Below are 24,292 nucleotides of genomic sequence, written 5' to 3' on the forward strand. Positions count from 1 at the left end.
CACGAACACTGGTGCTTGATCTTTATGGCTAGTCAGAGAACAGGGCGAATGCGTCTACTAGCTGGCAATGAACAGAGAACAGTGAGTTGTGATTGACTGACACTGAAATCTTATGCGCAAGTTTCATACAAAACTCCCATGACATGCCTGATATCGAGTGCTGCAGTGGGACTGCTTGGATGCTCGACTGGCTGGTCGAGGGCTGCGGCTTCTGCAAAACATTGTCAAAAGAAGTGCATAAGATGCATGAAGAAAAGCAAATGTAGCAATCTGTTTAAAGTGTAAAAAGCGCGACATTTGATCATAATTTTCTGTTGAGTGCAAGCTGTGCACCGATGCGTTAATTGCTTTCTCATCCCTATATATGCTATTTTGTAGGTGAGTGAAAATGGAAGAGTTTATGCTCTCTATGCACTGTGCCTGCATGGTGAACTTACACATATGTAACAATTGGGGGGCGACACAACTTCAGCTGAAGCCTGCGTGATAGGAAGCGTTTTTGTTTCAGGAAAGACAACAATGACAGAAATGACAAGGACAAGTGGCAACTGCCAATCATTAATTTGCATGCTGGCCTCACCATGCTGTCAGGCATTGCACTGCTGCCCTCGCACTGGTGCTGTCACATCATAACCGTCACGTCGTCCTCGTCAAGCCATTTTCATTACGTTGTAATTACGACTTAGCGTCAGTCTCATCCTTGTGGATTGATCGAATTAAGTGCAATGCTTGGCCCAAATAATGCGGTTGAACAGGATAGGGGCCAAATAAATGGGCAAACCCAAAGAGGAGATGCAGAAAACCTCACGTGTGAGTGATGTGCACACACACCATGCTAAAGGTGCCTTATTGAATGCCATCAAGTAGAACCTCAAATATGCAGAAAGGTTTCCCAGCCTTTGATACAAAGCAGCTTCTCAAGAAGCATGTTGACTACCTTTTAGTTTCATTCGGGCAGAACTGGTCTACGCTGATATTCAGATGTTGGATTTCTCTTTACTGGCTGCTTCATGAAAGTGCCTAGGTGCCTGGCAAAGAAAACCACTGTGCACACGGCAAGAACACTACACATTAAAATTGCTGCACACACTGTTCTGCACTCACTAGTGTAGGGTCCTTCAAGAGCAGTGAAGGTCCGCAACCCACCACACAGTCCAGGCCAATCAATCCAAGCACCCTTCCCCCAATATTGGGCAGCTTTCCACCACCCGTTCCACTGAAATTGAGAACAAAACGCGTATGAGTGGACGTCATGCAAAAGCAATCCCTAGATGAAAAGTTACCCGTGCAAAATTATTACACGCCCACCACTGCTACTATTCCTGCCTATCTACCTATCCATTTACTCCAGTGCGTTTAAAGTGAACAAAAGTTGCTAAAAATAAAAGTGACAGCGCGGCCTCGCGACTGTATGCTGGCACAGTGAAGGAGTACAACGAATGAAGTGAATTTCATTGCGCACATAACCCAGAACGGCAAAGGATCTGTCGTTTTTTGTTTACAAATAACAACAGCAGTCTAACTTACGTAGTAGCGGCCGACACGACGCTCATGTCTTTTTTAGTCTGTGCGACGAGTTCCGACCAGAACCGTCGCCAACCTGCTGCATCTTTAACTGCAGGCCCCAATTCATTGAGGAGCTCTGCAATTTCCCGCCACAGCCGCTCTCTTTCACACCCCGTAAAAGATGTCGATAATTCGCTGCTTGGTCTTGCCAGACGGGGATGCTGCTCGAGAAAGTCGAGCAGCTGTAATTTCTGGCGAACAGAAGCATGCCGTCCCGACCTAGCCTTTTTCGCCGGAGGTGGTGTGGAGCTGCTTTCCGCCATGCTACTACTACAGCAATTGCCTACGGTGGAGGCGTGGCTTTGCTTCTAAGCACGGACTTACGCATTTGCGTGGTTTTGCTTCTAAGCACGGACTAACGCGTTTAAATTTTCGCGGTCGATTTCAAATTTTCGCGGGCTCACTTGAGACATGGGTCTATTAACGCCTTCTGAAAGATCGTCATTACAAATCTCATCTAGCCCACGCGATTTCGTAATGCAGTATATAAAACGATACAAATAAACTTATCTTTAGTTTGCTGATGCCTTCATTGTGTTGCTCGGTGATCATCCATCGTCAGCGCCTCTTCCTTGTAACATCGTAGGCGTACAGGCTGTCTTCCTTGTGCACGCTGTATGTAAACTCTGTGACGTTCGCATTCCCACAGAATGGTTGTTAGCACACTCGCAGATGTTACATGAAGAAGCACCGAGCTTCTAACAGTTGTTTCTTCAACACTTCTACTTCAGTTTTCACACGTTGCACGATGCGATCTATAAGCACAACCGCCGGAAACAATTGCGGCCTTGCGTGGTGCACACGATCACAGCTCACGTAGGAACTTAAGAACCCGAGGAACAGAGGCGACCTTTAGTTTCATGTCTAAGTAATGCAGTGCCTGTTTGTTGACGCCCTATGCCGCGCCGTTTACGCTATCTACCTCGTCGCCATTGGCAGTCAGCTGATGACGGGACCGTAGCGTTGGTAGCGTTTCCTTGCGGTACAAAGCAAAATTTAATAATGCATGAATCACTCTAAAGCGCTTTGAATCCAAATCTTGTACACTTTAAAATTCTTATAAAGGTGTACGAAGTGCATTAAAAAATTCAACAAACCTCGTTTTTCTAATTGCACACGCAATGCACTTGGTGGAGCGACACACAAATGAAAAGTCCACCGGCGGTTGGCTCACGTGACCCGTTCTTTGCAGACCGCCCAAGAAGCCGATGAGGTGGCGCCGGTGTGATGATAAAGCACGGAATATATCCAGATAACCCAATGAAGCTGGAGGCGTGACGAGGGTGGGATTTTGTCTTGCTACCATTAGTTCACTCATCTGAGGGCGTCGCCAGAGCTCGGCAAGATTCCGAGTTTCAGCAAACTCGGGCCTTCCAGCATAGCGCCCCAGGACACCAGTTGAAGCTTGAATCTTTTGCGATTCATGAAAGAAGCAGAAATACATTAGAAACAGCATTTATTTATGGCGTTTCTTTAGAAATTTAGCGCACGCTTAAGGTCACCTTATGAGTACCACGGAAGTGCGTTAAAGGGTCCCTACAATCGCTAGGGGATTCCCTGGCACACCCTTTCGTAGACAGACACGCTTGTTGTCATCACAGACCGCTTTATTACAGATCATCGTCCAAATTACGGGCGACGCTTATAGCGAACCTAATAACTGTTGTTGTAATGTAATTCTCCTAAGGTGCAGTGTGAGGTGCTCGTATTCGGCCCATATTTATCGCACTGCACAAATATTGTTCAGTGGTGTAGAGGTAGTGTGCCCAGCCATCATCCCAAAACACAACGGACTAATTCCGCTTGACCACATTCCTTCTTTTTAGCGAAATTGCTTTTCTACGTCACTACCATCTAAACTATTCAGGATTTTTGTAGCCACAACGCTGACAAACGCCGAGTTTTCCGCCGAACGGGATTCTTAACGCTATCGAGTTAATAAGTGTTCGACCTCAATATGTTCGGTCAGTGTTAAACAGCTTAGCTTGTCTTTGCCGGTTAAAGAAAGTTTGGACTTCAGAATCATATAATAGCATGCTTAGAGCGAAAAATTGTAAACAATAGCCGCCGTGGGTGCCGCAGAAGTTATGGTGCCAAGCTGCTGACCAGAAAGAGACGGGCTCGATCACGGCCGTGGCGGTCGCATTTCGATGGAGGCGAAGGGCTAGAGGCCCGTGCACTGTGTGATGTCAGAGCACGTCAAAGAACCCCAGGTGGTCTCCTTTGACTGCGGCGTCCCTCATAGCCTCAGCCGTTTTGGGACGCTAAACCATAAACTGAACCAAATGACTTATACATAATAACATTACTTCCTTGACCATCATCACTACAACCGCAATTATAATACTATATAAGTCCCTTTGTGCTGCAGCATGTGTAAATATTATGCACTATTAATTCTAAATAAGGAAGTTAATGACACACATCTAATTCATCGTAATTTTTAAATACTTCTTATGCCTGTATACGTTACATAAAACAACCTGATTCCCGCTCATCCACTTTGTCTGTACTCAGTTCTTTAGCCTCGTTGAATTGAAAAATAGACGTAACTAGCCTTTAAAATTCTTCACCGTGTTGTCGACTACCCATACTAGCCCAACAATGGGAAATTTCAGAACTCACAAAAATTTTTAAAAGTATTGAGGACTTTCCATGTCATTTCTCCGGGCATTATCAAAAACCATATCGTATGTACTGGGAATGCTTTATTTATTGATTTATTTAGAATACTGCAAGTCTCTGGTTGATTCCTTAGCAGGTTAGTATTACATGTATAATAGTAAAGAATAACATTTCTAAAAGCAGCTGTGCAAATGAGAGCTATAATGCAGGCAATTTATAGTACAGAAAAACTGAAAAGAAGTTCGGCAGATTTACACAAGTAACCTAAAGAAAAAAAAACATGCTAGTTCAGAAACATAAACATAATATTAACATGGGCACAACACATCCTATACCCCTTGAAATAGACCAAAATGAAGAAAAGCTTTCTAACCACAACTCAAGTTTTAAAACCGCGGCTTCTAGCTCGGAACAAAAATTAACGTTGCTTAACAAGATAAAAATGGCTACATATATTTTACACCTGTTTACCCACATTTTATGTGCTTCGCCTGTATATACAGTGATTTGTATGCCGTCTTCATCTTGAAATGATAATAGGCGCCGGGTAATCTCTCTCTTTCAGGCCGGCAACACGAAAGTTTGTTTAGCATTAAGTGTCTTGGTACGGCAGTTTCTGAACCTTGTTCTAGATCATTCTTCTCTATAATTTTTTGACTCACTTAAGGCCAAAATTGTTTCTCTAGACGAAGTCACTGCTACTTCTGTGTGGAAGCAGTTGCGCAGTCAAAGCTTCAAGAATATTGTCAAAAACGAAAACCTTAAATAAACAAAAACTTTTTAAAGCTATCAATCAAAGCTGCCTTAGTTTTCGAGCAATAGCTGAATCCGGCTCTCAAAGAAATGCACAGAAAAAACGTGCTGATTTTTTTTTAAATAACCAAAAGTATTATTATCAGAATATTTACATTTGTCACCGTTTGAACAATGGCGCTGCAGCGCCACCTCTGTTGGAAAAACTGTCAATAGAATTTTTCCTTATGAGAAAAACTCCCAAGACTTTGCATTGCTGTGAGAACCCTATCACGCTTCTCTTCTACTTTCCGAAATATTGAATTTTTTTCCTTTCTCCGACTTTTGGATAAGCCTTTAGTGAGAATATATTTTTCACTCTTGTTCACGTTTTGTTATTAGTACGCCTGTATGTGTAACAGGCAGGTTGTTCATGGGCGTTTTTAACAATGTCAAACAGAACGACCGATCATTCGAATGGCCGGTCAACCGCCTGGCAGGTCAGTTGGCTGCAGGCTTACTGTCCCATTGACTCATTGATTGTATCAGATACCGCCGCTTCTTTTCACAAGCGCAGTAGGCTGGCGAGATGGGACAGCGACATCGCAAATCATATCTACACCCTCCTTTCCCTTTGAACCTCTGTTTATTACAGTGCCCTTAAGGGCATGAGGGGACGTGCTCAGGCTTTCTTTTTTTCGATAAAACTACATGATGCCTATGTTTGTACGCCAGTCGTAAAACCAGCCGGTCTCTGACTACGGTAGGCGATTAGCCTATTGTATTCAGAGCCTACAGTACTGGTGGCATTTGGTAAACTTTTTCAGCCAGAAATTTCGCCGTGACCGATAACTTAAGTATTTGCACTGTCGTCCCAGCGCATTGTCATGCCTACATTGCCTGAAAGATACCGAACCACACTTGGGTCGATTTCGACGCGTCACACCAAAGCTAGAGGCGATCACATGTGGGGCACACTAAGTCTGTGGCACACATGATAAACCGCCGACAAAATTCTACATATCCAACCACAAACCCAGGAGCAATGGGTCGTTGCACTTAACAAGCCGGGCTTCAGCAGCCAACGCTTATGTGCTTGCCTGCCTGCATGTGTTCAGTTATGAGCACCAGACATTTATAATAGCTGCGGAATAAACTTCTGTTCTGCCAATGCGGTTGAATTGTTGAGAGAAAGAAAAATCGAATATCCACGAGATTAGCCACACTTGAGTTCGTTTCAATACACTGCACCAGAAAGACGGGTTGAATTGGGGTCGTCAAACGCGGTAGATTAGTTATGTTGAGTCACGATCAAAACAGCCGAAAAGAAATGCAGTGCGCATATGAAACTGATATGATGTCTGAAACAGTGATAACCATTTTTTATTTGTTAAATGCGGGCCGTTGTTAACCTACACAAACGAATATATTTGATAAAACTGCGCCGTTCTTGGTTTGCACGTAGCGAGCACCACGGACGACACAGCCTTAGTGACAGAGGAACACCCTTCATACCCAAAAATTCGGTACATGCTCATTTTTTGAATAGGACGTTGTTTATGAGCGCAGTGTTTTCGCATATAATCAGAATCTACTATAAGAGCTAATATTATTGCAGGTGTCTCCTCACGACGCTTGTAGTTTTTTCCTGTTTATTGACCAATACGCACCCAATGCGTTTTCTATGGCAGTCTTATCTAGTCGATGCGAGCGCAGCGCAAACTTTAAAAGAAGACACATCGGAAGACCAGACTACTCCGTTCAATACGTCCATAACAGTCTCTCACGATATTCCGCAGTTGACTCACAATTAAAGCTGATGTCCAAAAAGCTGGACTTGCCAGCATTGGTGATCGTGCGCGTGCTTTTACCAGCTTACGCCTCCTAGTTAGCACATTACAACGGTTGGCCGGAAGATGACAAGCCGGAGCAGCCAACTCCGAGGGAAGTGCGATGGGAAGGTCCAACCAAAGCAACATGCATCTTCTGTGTGAGAGAATCAAAAAGGTGCAGAAGATGAGGCGATACGCACGCAAAAGTTTTGTGCTTCTGCTAGGGTTATTCAGTGGGTAAAAATTTTTGTTGCGAACACTAGCAATCCCGGATTTCTTTTTCTTTCCACCTACGCAGGCATACATTTCGCCCTCTATTGTACGATTTCCAGCTATTTTTCTCACTATAACATGACTTTTGAAGCGTGATGGTCGTGATCGAGGTCGGCGGAATTTTCCCAGCGAGCAGAATCCCTACAAACTGCAGTCCTAAGCGAAGTTGCGGCTGTGTGGCTTCGCAACGAAACCTTGCTTTCTGCCGCTTCATGTTGACATTTTTGGCTCTACGTTGCTTCGTCGCCAATGCGCAAAGCATACACGCACCAGCCTACTACACACACGCACTACACAAGAAGCTTAATGGCATTTTGTGATTGTTCTGATGTGTTGCATTCTGTTATACAAACCTCGTATATTACACGCTGCTCGAAGTCACATGATCTTTTGTTTCGTCGTGATATGAGTATAGATATATTTTCCTAAGGGTTTCTGTCCTAACATCGGCGATAATAATCGCGTTTTAGAAATTCTAAAAACTGATACGACTACTGCTGACATCCGGCTACAAATCACTAATTGCAATCAGATGCCTATCTGTAAGTGCTGAAGGGTAGCTATAAGAATTTATCAAATGACTCTGCTAGCCCTGTTGAAAATTCCAGCAAAAGGCACGTTGGAGAAAACGGTGGGCCGAATGGAAGTGTTGGTTTCCATGTTGGAGGAAACGGTGGGCTGATTGGAAGTGTTGGTTTCCACGCTGGGTGCTGGTGGAGCGAATGGGAGAGATGCTGGATGCACTAATGGCGACGTTGGGCCACCCTGGATTGAGTGGAAATTGTGGTGGCTGCACTGGCACTTTCAGTAAACAATATTGGGCTGAATGGAAACCACGCTGGACACTTCAGTGAGCACGATGGGACGGGATGGGCTTGGTGGTATCCATCGTGATTATCTCGGTGGGCCTGGCAGGCAACACTGGACTATGTGGAAACCACGGTGGGAGCCTATGGATGTGTACAGTCGCGAGCAAAAAATATTAGCACAGATCACTGGCGATCAGAATTCGTATATCTCACCACGCGGCGCTGCGGTAGGCAGAACTGCCTAACGGGCCGTTTCCATGTTTGGTTGGGGGGGGGGGGACGGCAGGAAGTAAGCTTTATCAAGCGTGCACCGCCCGAGCGTTGAAGTGCCGACCCTACGTGACTGTGCTTGCGGAATTTATTTTGGCTCGGTTATCATGAGCACAGATGGCTTCTTTTTATTACTGTTTTTTTATGTCCGCGATGGTTTGTCAAAAGGAACTCGCGGGAACAATAGATGATAGCGCTGCTTTTAGTAATCAGTTTTGCTGTCCGTGGCAGTCCGCTAATTTGCTGTCCGTGGCAGTCCGCAGTAATTTTACTGTCCGTGGCAGACCCCCTTAATACTGTAGAATGGGAACGGCCCGGCACTCCCGTTATCAGCCTCTCCGCCACCCGCAGTGCCAGGCGTTGTCATTCCGGCGCTCTGGTGTTCCGTCATGTGTGCTAATCTTTTTAAGGCGGAAGCCTTTAATGCCTCATCGTTGTAAGCAGGAGCTGTCGACAAGAAATGTCACGCTTTTCAGTTGGTCGAAACGGTCGTAACGTCACAGTGCGCGAATTTCAAACGGGGCCAATTGTACTTTGGCTACTAACCATGCAACCAATTAAAGGGATCGTATAGTGATGCTCCAAGTAAGTTTGAGTTTAGTTAATTGCTTACTTAACCAATTAGTCCACTTAACCTTTTTAGTCAGGCCAGATAAATAAATAAAACCGAGTAAGAAATTGGCCCAGCTTGGGAATCGAACACCGGTCTCCGGAGTGCGAGTCGAGCACACTACCACTCCGCTATGCCAGCTCGATGGTTTGGAATGAACAAAGGTGCGTCTAGTGAATACGGTGTCTTCGTTCACTCCCATCTTCCTCCCTTCCCGTTACGGCGAGGTTCAGGTGTGCACCGAGATATGCGAGACAGATACATTTCCTTTCCTCAAAAAACAATTTACTGACGAGCAAGGCGTATTTGTCCGCGTTTCAGATTGGTCCAAATTGTCGTGATGTCACCACGCGCGAATTTTGACGGGTGTCCACCGAAATATGTGAGACAGTTACTGCGCAACTTTCTTTCGTCAAATACAATTTTCGACTAGTGCTACTGATATATGCGAGACAGTTAATGCGTAATTTCCTTTCCTCAAATACAATTTTCATTTTCATCATTACGGCCCCTCTTTCTTCTTTCACTCCACTTCCTCCCTTCCTGTACAGTGCGGCTCAGGTGTCCACCGAGACGACAGAGAATTACTGTGCCATTTACTTTCCTTAAAAAGCGTTGCGTTCAAAGGGCAAGGCATCGCGCCGAACGGGTGGTGGCGTTCAATGGACTCCGTGGCAGCTCTACAACACGCTGTCGCGTTCCACTCCTAAAGGCGAAGCTTAAGCGTCATTAATCGGCAGTTAATTAATGCACCAACAAAATGTGAAGTGAACAATCGTGTAGCAGAATGCAGCACTCAGGCTTTCGCCTTTCAGCACTTTAGCCGCTAAAGTTCCTCGTAATTTTTTACCCACGACTGTACCTACTTGTTTGGCATGGCACAAACCATGGCTGTATTTGAATGGCCGATGCTGGGCAGCAGATACTGCATGCATGTGCCTATATGGTTGACAAAATGAAACTCATCAATGCACTAACAATCCCAGTGAGTCAAATCCATCAAACGTACAGTCTTTGTCAAAAGTAACCAGGCTGCATGGTTTGCTTCTAGCTCGTACAGTGGATCCCTCACAGCTTCCCTAAAGCTGGAATGGTAGCTAAAGGTAAGGACTGAGGGTCTTATTACCTTCCAACACGTTTTGATCCTTAGGAATAGGTTTGGTTTGGTTTGGTTTATGGGGTTTAACGTCCCAAAGCGACTGAGGCTATGAGAGACGCCGTAGTGAAGGGCTCCGGAAATTTCGACCACCTGGGGTTCTTTAACGTGCACTGACATCGCACAGTACACGGGCCTCTAGAATTTCTCCTCCAAAGAAATTCCAGCCGCCGCGGCCGGGATCGAACCCGCGTCTTTCGGGTCAGCAGCCGAGCACCATAGCCACTGAGCCACCGCGGCGGCGATCCTTAGGAATAACACAAGGGCTCCACTATACAAGCTAGAAGCAAACCATGCAGCCTGGTTACTTTTGACAAAGACTGTACACTTGGCACTTTATGCTGTTAGAATAAAAACTGCAAGACAAATTTCTCTTTTTTACGCGTGCATTTGTTGACTTGACAGTTTCAGAAAATTTTTTTTAAAAGTAACGACTTATATACTTGGGCTTAGATTATCATTAGCAAAATATTTGAGAAAAAGTTTAACTTCATTGTTCACAAAATAATAAATTGCAGATTTGCAGAGCCCTGCATGCCTGAATCCGAACACTCAATTTCATTCAGAAAATTTTATTGAGCGTGCATTTCAAGACATACTAATTCAATTAACAAATTGTTAACCACATAGCTGGCCACACAGCTTCTTTGTAGAAGGGTTACGAATACAAATATATACACAGAATATTTCGACAACGCTGCACTCTTATACATGCACCTTGGTACACAATTACCAGTACAACACTGTTTTTCAAAATAGAAATGCAGATATATATAAACACAATATGAGGATATAAATTACACAGCATATTTCATACTAAGAATTGATTTGGTTTTCACGTTGGATGAGAGAACTCCACTATAAAAAATGCACACCTTCACTGTAGTCTCAAGAAAGCATATACCATGGAGGTTGTTCTCTCGACGCGCGTTTCAACGCTGCCGCCTCTCACGTCGTGCTGCCGATCAAACAGCGTCACCATGTTTTTACGACAACCTACTCTCTACGACTGCTACGTTGGGTATTTTGTTAGCCTTGCTGATCTCCCATCAATATAAAAAAAAAACTTCCCCATACAAACAGAAATCGGCATGTAATTTCGTGAATGAGCAAAGCAGCAAGCCATACTGCCGTGAGAACTCAGGCATTTTTCAACCGCAGCGCAAGCAACAGGTCGTTAATTCGCGCGTTTCTACCAGTGGTAATTGCTCGCAATCGCTGCAATTTCTGTGGATGCCGATACGGCTGAATACCCCAAAAAAATACCAAAAATAAAATAAAAAGTAGGATACAAGCTTTTTCACAACGAAACCGAAACAAAAACTGGTTGTCACCGCCAGGCGGCTGCCGGTAGCTGTTTTTCTGTATAACCCTCATGGCGGTTCGGGTGCTGCGTCGCGTGCATCGCGCTTCGGCGCTTGCTACAATTCGCTACTTGGATTGTGAGCCGTCGTGAACTGTGTTGTGGTTTGCGTGTGTTTCTTCTTGCTCAAGGGTGCACAATCGCGCAGTGCTGTCGACGTAGCCTATTCGAGGCAAAGTGTCATTTTTCTGGTCTCTCTAACTTTTCAGTCTGTGCGCTTCTTTGTGTAGTCCAGGATGGGTGTCCAGGCACAAAGACGCGCGGGCAGTGTCGCGGTGGAAATGTTCCAAATAAGGCCCGGAATATTTTCTTCTGTGTGACTACGTGGTAGAGAGTGCCGGCTACGTAGCACTCGTGCTGAACTCTCACTGGTTGGTGTAGTGCCCGTGACACGAAGGCAAACAGCGTTCTGCACGACTACGCAATCATCTGAAAAGGTAAGCAGTACTCGTGCTTTATCCGAAGCATATAATGCTGGAACGGTGACCTGTCGTACTGCTGCAGTATTCGTGTTCAATGCTATAAAAAGCGTTTAAGGCCCTTTTGTTGTCGCCGCGGTGAGTTGCTCTGCCAAGAATTGTCGCTGTCGGTACTTGTTTTGGCAAAGGGGATGCGACCGTGCGTGCGCTAGCTTTGCATGATTTTGGTATGCGCATGTTTGCGCGTTTTGTTTCTTGTTGAGCACAGATTTGTCCTCGTATATGCCTCGTTCTACGCGTTTCTGCCCATGCTTGTTCACACCACCGCGCACGTTTCAAGGACCGGCACTTTGGCTGTGCGTAAAATGTATGATTGTCTTTCAAGATAGCGTTAGCACTTTGAGGGGGATTGAAACACTTTTTATTCGCCGCGGTTTATGCTTGGCCCTAGACTGTTGAACCTTAGGTCGTGGGGTCGATCCTGATGGCAGTAGCTGCATTTCGATTTAGGTGAAATGAAAAAAAGAATGCCCCTGTGCTGTGCGATGTCAGCTCACGTTAAGAAATTCTAGGTGGTCTAAATTAATCCGAAACCCTCCAATACGATCAGTGCCCATTTTCCGCATCTGAATTCAAACCCCACTATAAAGAAAGCACTGTCTCAGGTTGCAGTTACCAACGAAAGTTAATTTCCGGCCGTCAGGATCTAATTTGTAAATGAGTATGTGAAGATTTTTTTTTTATGATACCGATAGCGTTTCTGGCTACCCAGAGTATAGGATCTCGCATTTCGATCACTCTGCTGTTTGAAAATTGGTTTCTGAGGAAAACAAGTGACGCAATAATTGTCTCAGTTATTACGATGTTTATCTATGCTTTCGAACGCAGATTTGTTTTGCTCATAGCAAGATTCCTTTACTAGTGCTAGGGCAACTGATGCATTTTAAACTGGGTAGTTTTCCTTTGTATTGAGGCGTATACTTGGGCAAGTATATTTTTCCTGATCTTTTTACATTCATGTGATATTCACTGTTGGACCGAGTTCGCATGCTTGTTTTTGTACTCCTGTCATAGTGATAATGGGAAATTGGTATCCGCAGGTGGCACATCTGTCTTCCAGTCCGAGTCAATGACATGGATTTTGTGGCCACCAGATGAAGTCAAAAGCTGTGTTGTAAGTTGTTACTGCATTGTGCTTTGTTCTTGTGGTTGCCATGAAATGTTCTCTTACTTTCATTGCTCTTTTCCTTAATGCTACTGCTTGGAGCAGTTTGGATAGCTCTGGCCTGATATGTTTACATGTTTATATGAGTAATATTAGTTGGCTGTCAGAATGGGCCGGTTGCAGGCCATTTGAAGTTTTACATTCAATATTGCTCGTCTTTTAACCGTTGCATTCTATGCATGAAGTGCGAAATGTCTGCATGGTTTTGGCTGCATTATGTGATACTATTTGACTACGAATATTAACATTATGATGCATGTGTGGCAACTTAAATATGTGTTTTTATGCCACTCATCGCAGGTCACAGATGTAAAAGAAAAAGTGCACACATGAGAACTGGTTTCATTACTGCTGCCTTGTTTTTGCTAAGCATGGAGAGCTGAGCTAATTGGTTCTGGGTAGAATTATGAGACATCATTCCAGTGTACAAAAACACATGAACGAAGAGAGTAGACTCCATAGACCCCATACTTCAACTGAGGTTGATTCCACAACATGAGCTTTTTACATGCAAAGTGGTACTAGTGACCCCTGTGGCTGAAAAGTGTTTCCTCGACCAGGTAACAATTATTCTAGGTTGCAAAAACAAAAACATAGGCGTAAGGTTAGCTTGTCACTCAAGTTGAATGTATTGGCGTGACTAAACATTGCCTACCTGGCTGACCCAACACACATTTGCGTTGAGATAATCTATTTCTTTTTCTGCCTGCCTGCTCCAGTCGCCTTACTTCGGCATTGACGCTGTCACGACTCTGTGACAGCATCAATGCGCAAGTAAGGAGACTGGAGCAGGCAGTTTTCACAGGAGAAATTGTAGCCTTAGTGGTAGAAAGCCAGGTTCGAGAGATGAAGTGTGCTGGGCAGCGCAAGCCGGAAGACAACGCACATTCGGAACAGTGACCTGTCATTGTGCCCTATTGCCATCAGGTGTCACACCGCCTCAAGAAGGCTAGTGACAAACACGATGTACATGTCGTATTTTCAGCTTGGGAAAGCTGGGATGCATGTGCCACCTGATAAATGACGTTACGAAAAAGCCTGCCTACAAAACTAAGCACACCAAACCCCTCGTTAAACATGAGGTTGACATGGTGTACAGCATCCTCCTTGCCTGTGGCAAACATTACATTAGACAGACGAGGCTTGCATCAATGAACGCTTGCTTGAACATTGCAGGACAGCTGATTGATTAAGTGGCAGAGGTCATTTAGCTGAGCACATTCGCCTTTGCTCGCACAAGCGAGCATGCAAGGCGTTTTTGAAAGAAACACATGCCTTGTGCAAGTTTAGCACTTGAAAGGGCTGGGAAATTTTTTAAGCCTTTTGTATCTCTGCTGAAAAAGAGAATTACGTCAGCAGCCCTTCTGCAGCGCTCCAGAAAAAGAAATAGGTTATCTGGAGGCAAATATGTTTGTTGGGTCAGCCAGGTAGGTGATGCATAGGCGTGCCGATGTGTTTAATGTGAGTGGCAAGATACCTTTACCCCTATGTTTTTTTGTGTTTTGGTTTTTGCCGTCCTGAATAATTGTTATCTGGTGGCGGAAATACTTTTCAGCCCCAGGGATCACTAGTAGTACCCCTTTGCACATAAAAAGCCTGTGTTGTGGAATAAACCTCAGTTGAAATATGATGTCCATGGAGTCTACTCTCTTCATCCGTGTGATTTTGTGTGCCGGAATGATGTCTCGTAATTCTCCCTTGTTTTCAGTGAATAAGGAGGGCTTCTGGTGTCTCTTTTTTTGTATGTGATGGTTATAACAAAGTGGCTACCCATAAACTGTCATTTTGGGCTTAATTGAAGGATCCTTGGGAATTTGTTTGACAGCATATTCCATGGGCACTTTCTTGAGAAAAATCAGTTATTTGTTACCCATTTCACTGCATTAACCATTGCTTCTCATCATGTCTCGAAAGTCATTGATAAGCACAAGCTTTCGAGTACCTGAGGGCTGTGTGAGAAGCCTTCTGACATACTTTAAACTACTGAGGATATCTGAAGACAGATTTTACCAATAATTGTTAGCCAATCCAAACCTCTTGGTTCTATCCCTGACAACCTGAAGCTGACCTGTCAATAATTAAGGCTGGAAACCGTTCTGATCCCCAAACTGTTCTCCTATTTTATTGATGTGCATTTTGCATGAACTGTTAGAGCACGAAATGAGTCCGCATATTACTTGCCACCATAATTCAAACTAATATTTCTATACCAGTCATCACGGCTCCCATTCTCTTTACTAATGTGCAATCCAACTTTTTGAATTCACAACAGATTTTCACCCAAATTTAGATTCTTTATTTTAGGCAAGTGTCATCGACTTGAATTTCTCCAAAGCTTTTCATGTTTGTCATTATAACCTTTTAGCTACACTCTCATGCTTGAGCCTTCATTCTTTGATATTAGTGTAGATTCATTGCTTCCTGTTCTACGGCTGGCCTTAAAAAACTATTGTACTTCTTCTCTTATGAAGCACAGCATATCAATGTGCAAAATCATAAGGCGTCCCTCATCCTGAGTCACTTTGGGATGTTAAACCCCCATAAACCAAACCAAGCACATTACTAAAGTACATTAATATTAGCCATTCAATAACAGTCTTTGTCTTTATGTCCCAACCTTGTCTTTATGACTGCATTATTCAGAAGGATGCCCCAACTATCTCAGCTACTCTGACTGTATTGACTTTTGCAAGACGGATGAATGGTCTTGTTTGTAATTCATCGTGTCAAAACAGCGCAAAGAAGAGAAAGATGAGGAAGGAATGCGACGGTGTGAGTGCTGACTTTCAAGAAGGTTTATTGGAAAGCACATCAAAATATATACACTGGGGCCTAAAAAAAGAATGAAGAAAGGGCGCCTTGTAACATTCACTTTGGATCTGTCAAAAACAAAACGAAAGTTGAATATGAAGCATTTAAGAGCATGAACTCTTTCTTAGGGAGCGATAAAGAAGGTGTGTTAACACATTGATTGCGTTTTTTCTACAATTTCAGTGGCCTCGATCATCTCATGCACAAACTTTTCTGTGTCTGTCTAGCACAATGCAGCACAAGAAATTACGCCTCACAGCATAAAGGATGCGGCAAACGACCGCAGTCGCGACAATGAAACATCAGATTCCCCCTGCTAGCATTGTTCAGATCGTAACGGTGGTCTTTTGACCTCTCATTGGCACCTCTGCTAGTTTCTTGCTGAAGTTGATACATTAGCCAGATGGTTCAACTTTAGATTATTACATAGTTTCTTGGCTCTGGACATTGCTATTAACAAATCAGCTGTTGTGTGACACTTGAACTCAGAATTAACTGCCTCCGTTGCCTTGTACAGAAAGACGCCTTTAGACATGACCACAAAACCACCTTCTTTATCAGCAGTTGAATGCGATAGGGCCACCGTCTTAAACCCGTTACAGTTCAGCCTGCGGGCAAGTTCCTGGCATGGTTCAAACCACGACACCCCATCAACCAACGCCCCCTGAAACACACCTGTCACGCTCAGGTCCAGGCACAGGAAGGCAAGACGTCAAAGTATGGCAAACAGCTCCAGAATAGTCCTCTTCGAAGGAACAATGGCAAATTTTGGCCCGTATATGCTTCAAGCAGCAGACGAGGCAGCAACTCAGTGTCGACATTGTGCACCTTGTTTTCAGACACTCGTGCCTTGGCTTCTCTGTTCCGGGCTAGTGAGCGCAAAGTGGCTGCAAAGTGGCATTCCAGATGGCTTTCACCTGGTCAACGGTGCGTGACACCGTCAACCAGCCACTCCCTGGCTTGATTTCAGGCACAAGAGTTTGACAACAAGGTGCACACCTTCAGCTTGGAGTCGCTGCCTCGTCTGGTCCTTGAAGTGCTTATGGACCAAAATTTTCCGTTCCTCCGAAGAGAACTATTGTGGAGATGCTTGCCATGGTTTGACGAGTTGCCTTTTCCACGCACAGACCTGAGTGTGACAGGTGTGTTTCGGGATGTTTTGATGCAGTGTCACGGTTTGAACCCTCTTTAGGAACTTGCCCACAGGCCGAACTGTGTCGTATTTAAGAGGGTGGGCCCTCTTGCTTTCAGCTGCTGATAAACGGTGGTTTTGTGGTCGTATCGAAAGGCGCCTTTCAGTCCAAGGCCACAGATGCAGTGTATTCTGAATTTGAGTGCCACTTACTATCTGATTTGTTAAAAGCAAAGTCCAGTGCCAAGAAACATTAACAATCTAGAGTTTAACCATCAGGCTAATGCCATCAACTTCAGTAAGAAAAATTGTCTAGCTATCTTTACCGCAAAGACCCATAAAGGTGACTGCTCCTTGAGGGTTGTAGTTTAAGAGAATGGAACCTGTCAGAAACAAATCGCCTTCTCTTTGCGACATAAAATTAAGTTGCTGAGCATTGATGACTCCTCTCGTGTAAGATCTGCAGAGAAAGTAACGCAGTTTCTACACAATAACTCTCGCACCAGTTTCATGGGGTGCTATGTTGACATCAAGGATTTATATTACGCCATCCCTCAATCAGGATCAATAATGTGTTGAAGAATTCATTAACCTAAATGGAGCAGTGGCATTCCAAACGTCTCAGGCGTTTTGGTGAATAATTTTGTCGCACTTTTAAGCTCATACCTTCAGTCCACCTTTATTACATTTCAGAATAGCTTGTTTTTGCAGAAAAACTATTAGCGCCGCTGTTACGTGGCTTATTGCAGGATCTCCAATCCTGACGAAGCATTGTCTAAGGTGAGAGAGGAGTTCAGTCAAAGCCTCAGTCCACTTTGAATCACCACTGAAATTATAGAGGATAATATGTCATCACATTTATTGGATCTCAATCTTGGGTGGTTACACTTGTTGGGCTTACGAGCCAAGGGAAAACAAGCTACTTTTACCATTTTCTTCGGTTCAGTCTAAGCTGGTCAAGAGGTGTCACTAACCTTTCCTTCAAAAATTCCTTAATGAAATCCTGTTTGATTGCCATGACATCCAGTTTTGCCCAGCTCATATGCCGTTTGTCCTTTACTGGATATTCAGAACCTTTGTCAGTGTCTTTAGCCGATTGCTTTAAGCAGAAGTTGAAACATTCCTTTTGTGCCCCCGTCGAGACTGTAACTCCCAAAAGGAAGTTTGTACGTACCTTTCCCTACATCCACAATTGGCCGCACCGGTTAAATAGGCAGTCGAGTTGGCGTCGATATTGTTTTTCTAACCCTATGAAGTTTCAGTACCTGTAGTCAACCGAGATTATCCATCAGTCTCTTCGTGCACTGCACAGAAGACATAGTGTGTTCGAACGCCTTGAAATGCGGCTATGTTTACATTGGGAAAACAGGCAAGTGTGTCACTGAGAGGTTTAAAAGACCACCACGACGATGTGAACAAAGCTTGCGGGAGAACTTTGATGATTCACTGTCGCAATTGCAATTGTTTTCCAGATCCTAAACGCTGTGAACCGGAATTCATGTTCTGCATTTTGCCTGACAGACACAGAAAAGTTTGTGCGTGAGATAATCGAGGCCACTGAAATTTAAAAAAAAACCGCAATCACTGTGTTAGCACACCTTCTTTATCGCTTCCTAAGGAAGAGTTCATGCTCTTAAATGCTTCTTTGTCAGTTTTTGTTTTGTTTTACACTCATGCAATGTGGTTGACACAAGGTGCCCTTTGTTCGTTGTTTCTTTAGGCCACAGTGTATATATTTTGACGTGGTTTCCAATACACATTGGCGATAGTCAGCACTCATGCCATCATATTTATTCCTTCGTTGTCCTTGTCTTGTCTGCATTGTTTTGTCACAACGTATTGACCTCCTTTCCCACCTCTAGGGTTAATGGTATGGAGAAACCTTAACCAGATGCAGCCCCACATACTTGGAGCATGTCACGATACATGCTGCTGGCACCACAAGGGCACTCGGGTTTATCAGGAGATGTCATGATCTGTGTGCTCTTGCCATGCTGCGCAGTTTATGCATAAAAATTTTATTGATTCCAAACTGCAGTATTCCCTAGCTCTTTCAATTTTGCACCAAACTGTTTGACGCTACGCCACCAACTCCCTTTAATCCAACAGCGACACTTGGTACAGCATATGTGTAATCAGTCATCTCATTTGACCACCAGACATCACTGCATAAAAGGGGAAATCGCTCGTTTAGGTGTGTTCCATATACTCTACAATACTTTTCCACAACTTAATGTTAAATGTTGCTGCCCCGCTTCAGACCAGGATGCCATCACAACTAAATCAAGAAATTTTTCCTGTTCCCATTGAAGAATAAATCAAATCAAAGTTTATTTCCCATCTAGCACTACAGATGGAGGAATCGTAGAAAAAAGCTGCCCTTGGGCAGCTTGACGAGTCTACAATCCTAATTATTGACAGGGAGGCAACACAAGAGTTTATACAATTTTAAAAAACAAGCACATCAAGGAAGCACCGGAGAATACACGAAACAGCAATATGTATACATAATGAAACTTAAACAATGTTATGCAAAAACAAATTATGTAGTTCATGACGTGAAAAAGAAAACAAATCGAGGTCAATGTGGATATACCTATTTAGAAGAGATGGAAGTGTGTACTGAAGGCATTTCCTACCAAGATTTAGTCGAGGTGTTGGCACTGTCCATTCTTCGCCACGTCTTGTTGGATAGACTGATTCTTTCTTCCTTAGTTCTGCAAAAATTTTTAAGATTTGTTACATTCTTCTTGATTTCTGTTTTAAAAGTAACACTGAGGCGATATTTATAAAGATTATGTGCTTTAATAACTCTGGAATGACAAAAGAAAGCTGCACTGGGATGTCGGAACGGTAAATTATATGCATTTCGGAGATATCTTTTTTGCATTAAATGAATACGTTCAAGGTTAGTGAATGTTGTAGTGCCCCACACCAACTGGCAATAGTTTAAATGCGAGTTGAATATTGAATTGTATACCAGCATCTTAGTTTTTGTGGAAAGTATGTATTTTAGACGGCCTATAACACCAGTGATTTGAGCTATTTTTTTCAAGATATAATTGACATGATAATCCCATGACATACTGGCAGAAAATATGACCCCAAGGCATTTAAACTGCTCAACAATTTCTACAGCCCGCGAGTTTAATATAATATTATCGTGCAGTGGGATAACTTTATTTTTCGGCCTAAATATGACAGCTTTGGTCTTACTCTCATTTATTTGCATCAGGTTAACTGCAGACCAGACCTCAAGAGCTTTCATTGTGGCATTACATTGTTTGATAAGTTCATGAACATTTTCACCCGAAAAAAATACGCTCGTATCGTCTGCATAGATGAAAAACTTTGTATTATCGCTAATGTTGACAATATCGTTTAGGTAAATATTGAAGAGTAGAGGCCCTAGCGTACTGCCTTGGGGGACACCCTAGAAGAGCGGCTTCGGTTCAGACTGTATACCATTTATGTACACCACTTGCTGTCTAAACGACAAATAAGAACTTAACAATGAGAGCGCTTTTCCTCGGATACCATAGTAGTGTAATTTATTTAGTAAGATTTTATGATTTACCAGGTCAAAAAGCCTTTGAGAAGTGCACAAATACACCAATGACAATAGATTTGTTTTCAAGTTGCTTTATTATATATTCCTTTTGTTGGAGTAATGCAAGTTCAGTGGATTTGCTTTTGCAGAAGCCAAACTGAAATGGTGTTAGCAAGTTAAATTTATGGATGAAATTTGACATTCTTAGATGCAGCATTTTCTCAAATGCTTTCGAAAACACTGGCAAAATAGAGATTGGTCTGTAGTTGGCGAGGGCGTTGCGATCTCCTTTTTTGTAAAGAACAACAACTTTTGCTAATTGCATTTTTTCCGTAAAAACTGCAGTTTCTAAACAGATGTTAAAGATGTGAGCAAGTATGGGAGCAATTATGTCAACTACATGCTTGACTGGCCGTATTTGGATATCATCAATGTCACAGCTACTGCTATTGTTAAGATTTTTTATCACCGACACTACTTCGTCTACCGTGACTGGGTGCAGAAAAATTGTTTCATCATTCTGAATTCGAACATATTTGCAAGCGTCAGATCCGGCAGCACGTGTTATAGCACGGGTAGCCAAGCTCGTTAAAAAAGTATTGAATACATTAGCCAGTTCGACGCCAGAAACTTCCTTTCCATCAATATTTAATTTTGTTAATGCAGTGCGTGAACTGTCCCGCTGCAGAAGTGTATTTATTCTCGACCATAGTACACCATTTCGAGCATTCTTAACATCTAGAAGTGACACGTGATAGGTTGTTCGTGCAGACCGCAGTTTTTTAGTCAATTTGTTCTTATATTTCTTAAATACCGCAAGGTCCTCAACCTTCCGGCTGCTCAAAAATTTTCTGTACAGCTTGTCTTTCATTTGTATTTCTCCGCGAAGCTCTGGCGTTACCCATGGCTTGCGGATTCTGCGACTTTTCGCACGTGTTACCAGAGGAAAGCAGTCGTGATATATCTGTTTAAAGCAATCGACAAACGTATTATAGGCAACATTTGCATCATGAAGTTCAGCTATCTTACTCCAATATACTTTCATGAGCGCATCCCTAAAGGATTTCAATGATGATTCTGTAATAGCTTGGTATGTGATTGATGTGGACTTACTTCCTATTGTACTAGCGTTCTCAATGCAAGCAAACACAGGAAGATGGTCACTAACACAACAAGATAAAACACCAGAAAAAGCATTCAGCTGCATAGAGTTAGTAATAATTAAATCGAGAACAGAATGGCCTTCGCTTGTGACTCTACCTCACCACATTTTCATTGCATGTGGTCCCTCAAAATTATGGAAATAAGTGATATCGCTTGGAGCATTGACACTGGTTTGTTTTACCTTTTCTTTGCTGCTGTTTTTATTTTTTGCAACTGATGTATCAATGGATTGTATGCCTCTTTTCGTAGTGTATCGTCTGCGACATCTCAGCTGTGCTACTGCAGTCACCCTTCTGATGTTACCTTTATATTGTCCCTCTTATTAATACCCCACTAAAAGCCTTCAGAGGACAAAAAACGATGGCTTTTTTATTTTGCTCATTATGGCACACGTCAGGCTTATGTTTAGGGATATAGGAGAGGCCTTTGTCTTGCAGTGGTGCTAGTTATGCTGCTGATGATGGTACTTAATGACGAGCATATGATATATTTAATAAGAACCTCAAATTATTTTTCTTTTTGAGTGCGAATAGCTTCAGTGGTTCTTGATTTAGGCTCACTTTATTCCTGTGGCCACAATACGGAGTTTACTTTTTTAGCACTCTAATACTGGTAAGAATAAAAACTTGTGGATCCTAATTCTTTCATTTCAATCTTTTCTGCAGAGTGCATCGCCCAGTTTTCCCAAGCCCTCATGCACCAGTGGTACATCAACAAGGCTGTTTCATGGGGCCCAGCTGCATTGACAAGTGGCTAAAGAAGAGCAAGAGGAGCATGAACACAAAATAAAACTGGCTGTAGGAGCTTCATCTATTTTGAAATTTGCTGTCTCATTGCGACAGACATAACATTGCCCCATGGCCCCTGCCCCAACATCTCCCAGCATTCCAACATGCCCAGTCATTCCAACCTGCCCAGTCATTCCAACCTGCCCAGTCATTCCAACATGCCCCAGTCATTCCAACATGCCCAGTCATTCCAACATGCCCAGTCATTCCAACCTGCCCAGTGATTCCAACCTGCCCAGTCATTCCAACATGCCCAGTCATTCCAACATGCCCAGTCATTCCAACGCATTTTCCATTACCATAATCCACCAAGGTTTCCAGTGTTGGTTTCCAATATTTACATCATTGCCTTTTTTTCCAATAGGGAGGTAACGCGATATGTCTGGGTTTTTTTTTTACTTCCACGAAGACGGGGGTAACAAGGAGACCTTTTGATATAATACATATTTGAAATGTTTACAAGTATGCCAGGTGATTAATACACTCAAAGAAATTTGCTCAGGGTTGCGTTTGCGATTAGAAAGCAATATCGACTCAGTATGTTGAATATTACAAAACAAGCATTCTAAAAGAAAGTGAAAGAGAAAACGATTGCATGTGCAATCACGCAATACTACAACGCTAAAACCTTCTCTTTAGCACTAAAACCCTATTTTTAGAAATTAGTGACGGGCTTCAGTGATACACCTGGATTAAAAATCAGCTGGTACAGCTGTTACTGCAGCCCAAAAAGCTGCGTCAGTGGGGCGGGTGGATGAAGGGGATGAGGCTGCGAGGTTACGACGGCGATCTCAGCATGTGCGGTGTCGTGTCGTGGTATTTAAACATTGCCTGAATGTATTCAGATGAGTACTAGAATGCACCGTCACTCACTTTCCGCGGCCACTTTGATATCAACTCCCGTTTCTCCTCCAGCGGCGTCAACTCCTCGCGATTTGCCAGTGCCGTGGTGCTCCCTCTTAACTTTGTGCCGATGCTTGGAAGAGGTGGCGGCTTTTCTCAGTTCCCCATGTGTTTACTACAGCAACCGGAGGAAACGGTGCCGCACAGGTCGCTTATATCAGGCACCGCTGGATCTTTGCGTGGGCGCAGATGGGCCGAGGAAAGCGTGAACTGTTGTGGCAATTCCTAATTTGTTAATGCTTAGGACTAAAAGCCCCAATGGCCAAAATGGGTCGGTCATAAAACTGGCTCATTAGTTGGAGGGAAGTTGCGTCAGCATTCCAGAAGTGCCGTCACTTTCTGCAAAGGCATCAACAGCTGCAAATGTCCCATCGCCAACACATGATGAAGTTAGGTGTGCTTGTGAATTTGTTCCCCTCTTTTAACATAAACTTCTTCTCGTGGATTCCATAAAAAAGATACCTTTTGTTTGGCTCAGGCTTACGTACACGACGGTTTTATTTTCAGCCTTGCGATCTGCAAGGGTTGGTTTGTAGGCTGACAAACACAGTGTCAACCTAGAGTATGCTGTTTGTGCTTAGCCTTGCACAATTAATTTCGCATGCTTTCTGTTAGGAACTCTGGCACTAAACACGAATGAAATATGACCTCGCTCTTAACGCAGCAGTTCGAGCACTTCCGCCGATTTTCTGACTAGGTAATCTGCGGTGCTGCGTTATTTGGGGGCTCTGTTCGAAGTTGTCAGGCAGCAAACGACATACATGTATTTCTTGCTGGGAATTTCAGAGTGCAGGTTCAAGTATTTTTGATGCCAGTTTCAGACGATCATGACGTTGGTGATGACATCAGTCGCATGGCATAGGCTGTGTTCATTGACACCAAAAGGCAATAGATTACGTGTGGCCGAAAATGTTGATGTAGAGAAATGTACTGAACGTCACCGCAGCTAGCTTCTCAATACTACGTTTTGCGTGAAAAGCTGTATTTCATTTTAAAACGCCTCTGATTAAAAAAAAAACGCGGTTATTATGAGGCGACCTCTTTTTATTAGATTGTGGTGATGA

General features: G+C 43.4%; 1 long non-coding RNA gene across 1 annotated transcript; it reads left to right on the forward strand.

Annotated features, from left to right (window-relative positions):
• The first annotated feature begins 10,627 nt into the window (after positions 1-10,627).
• On the forward strand, positions 10,628-22,358 carry LOC149355072 (uncharacterized). Its single transcript, XR_016289691.1, has 3 exons — positions 10,628-11,673; positions 12,756-12,829; positions 22,203-22,358. It is a non-coding gene; the product is annotated as an uncharacterized LOC149355072 (long non-coding RNA).
• The last annotated feature ends 1,934 nt before the right edge of the window (positions 22,359-24,292 follow it).

Source organism: Amblyomma mixtum, chromosome 3 (assembly GCF_055824585.1).
Source record: "Amblyomma mixtum isolate Tamu chromosome 3, ASM5582458v1, whole genome shotgun sequence".
Lineage (NCBI taxonomy): Eukaryota > Metazoa > Arthropoda > Arachnida > Ixodida > Ixodidae > Amblyomma > Amblyomma mixtum.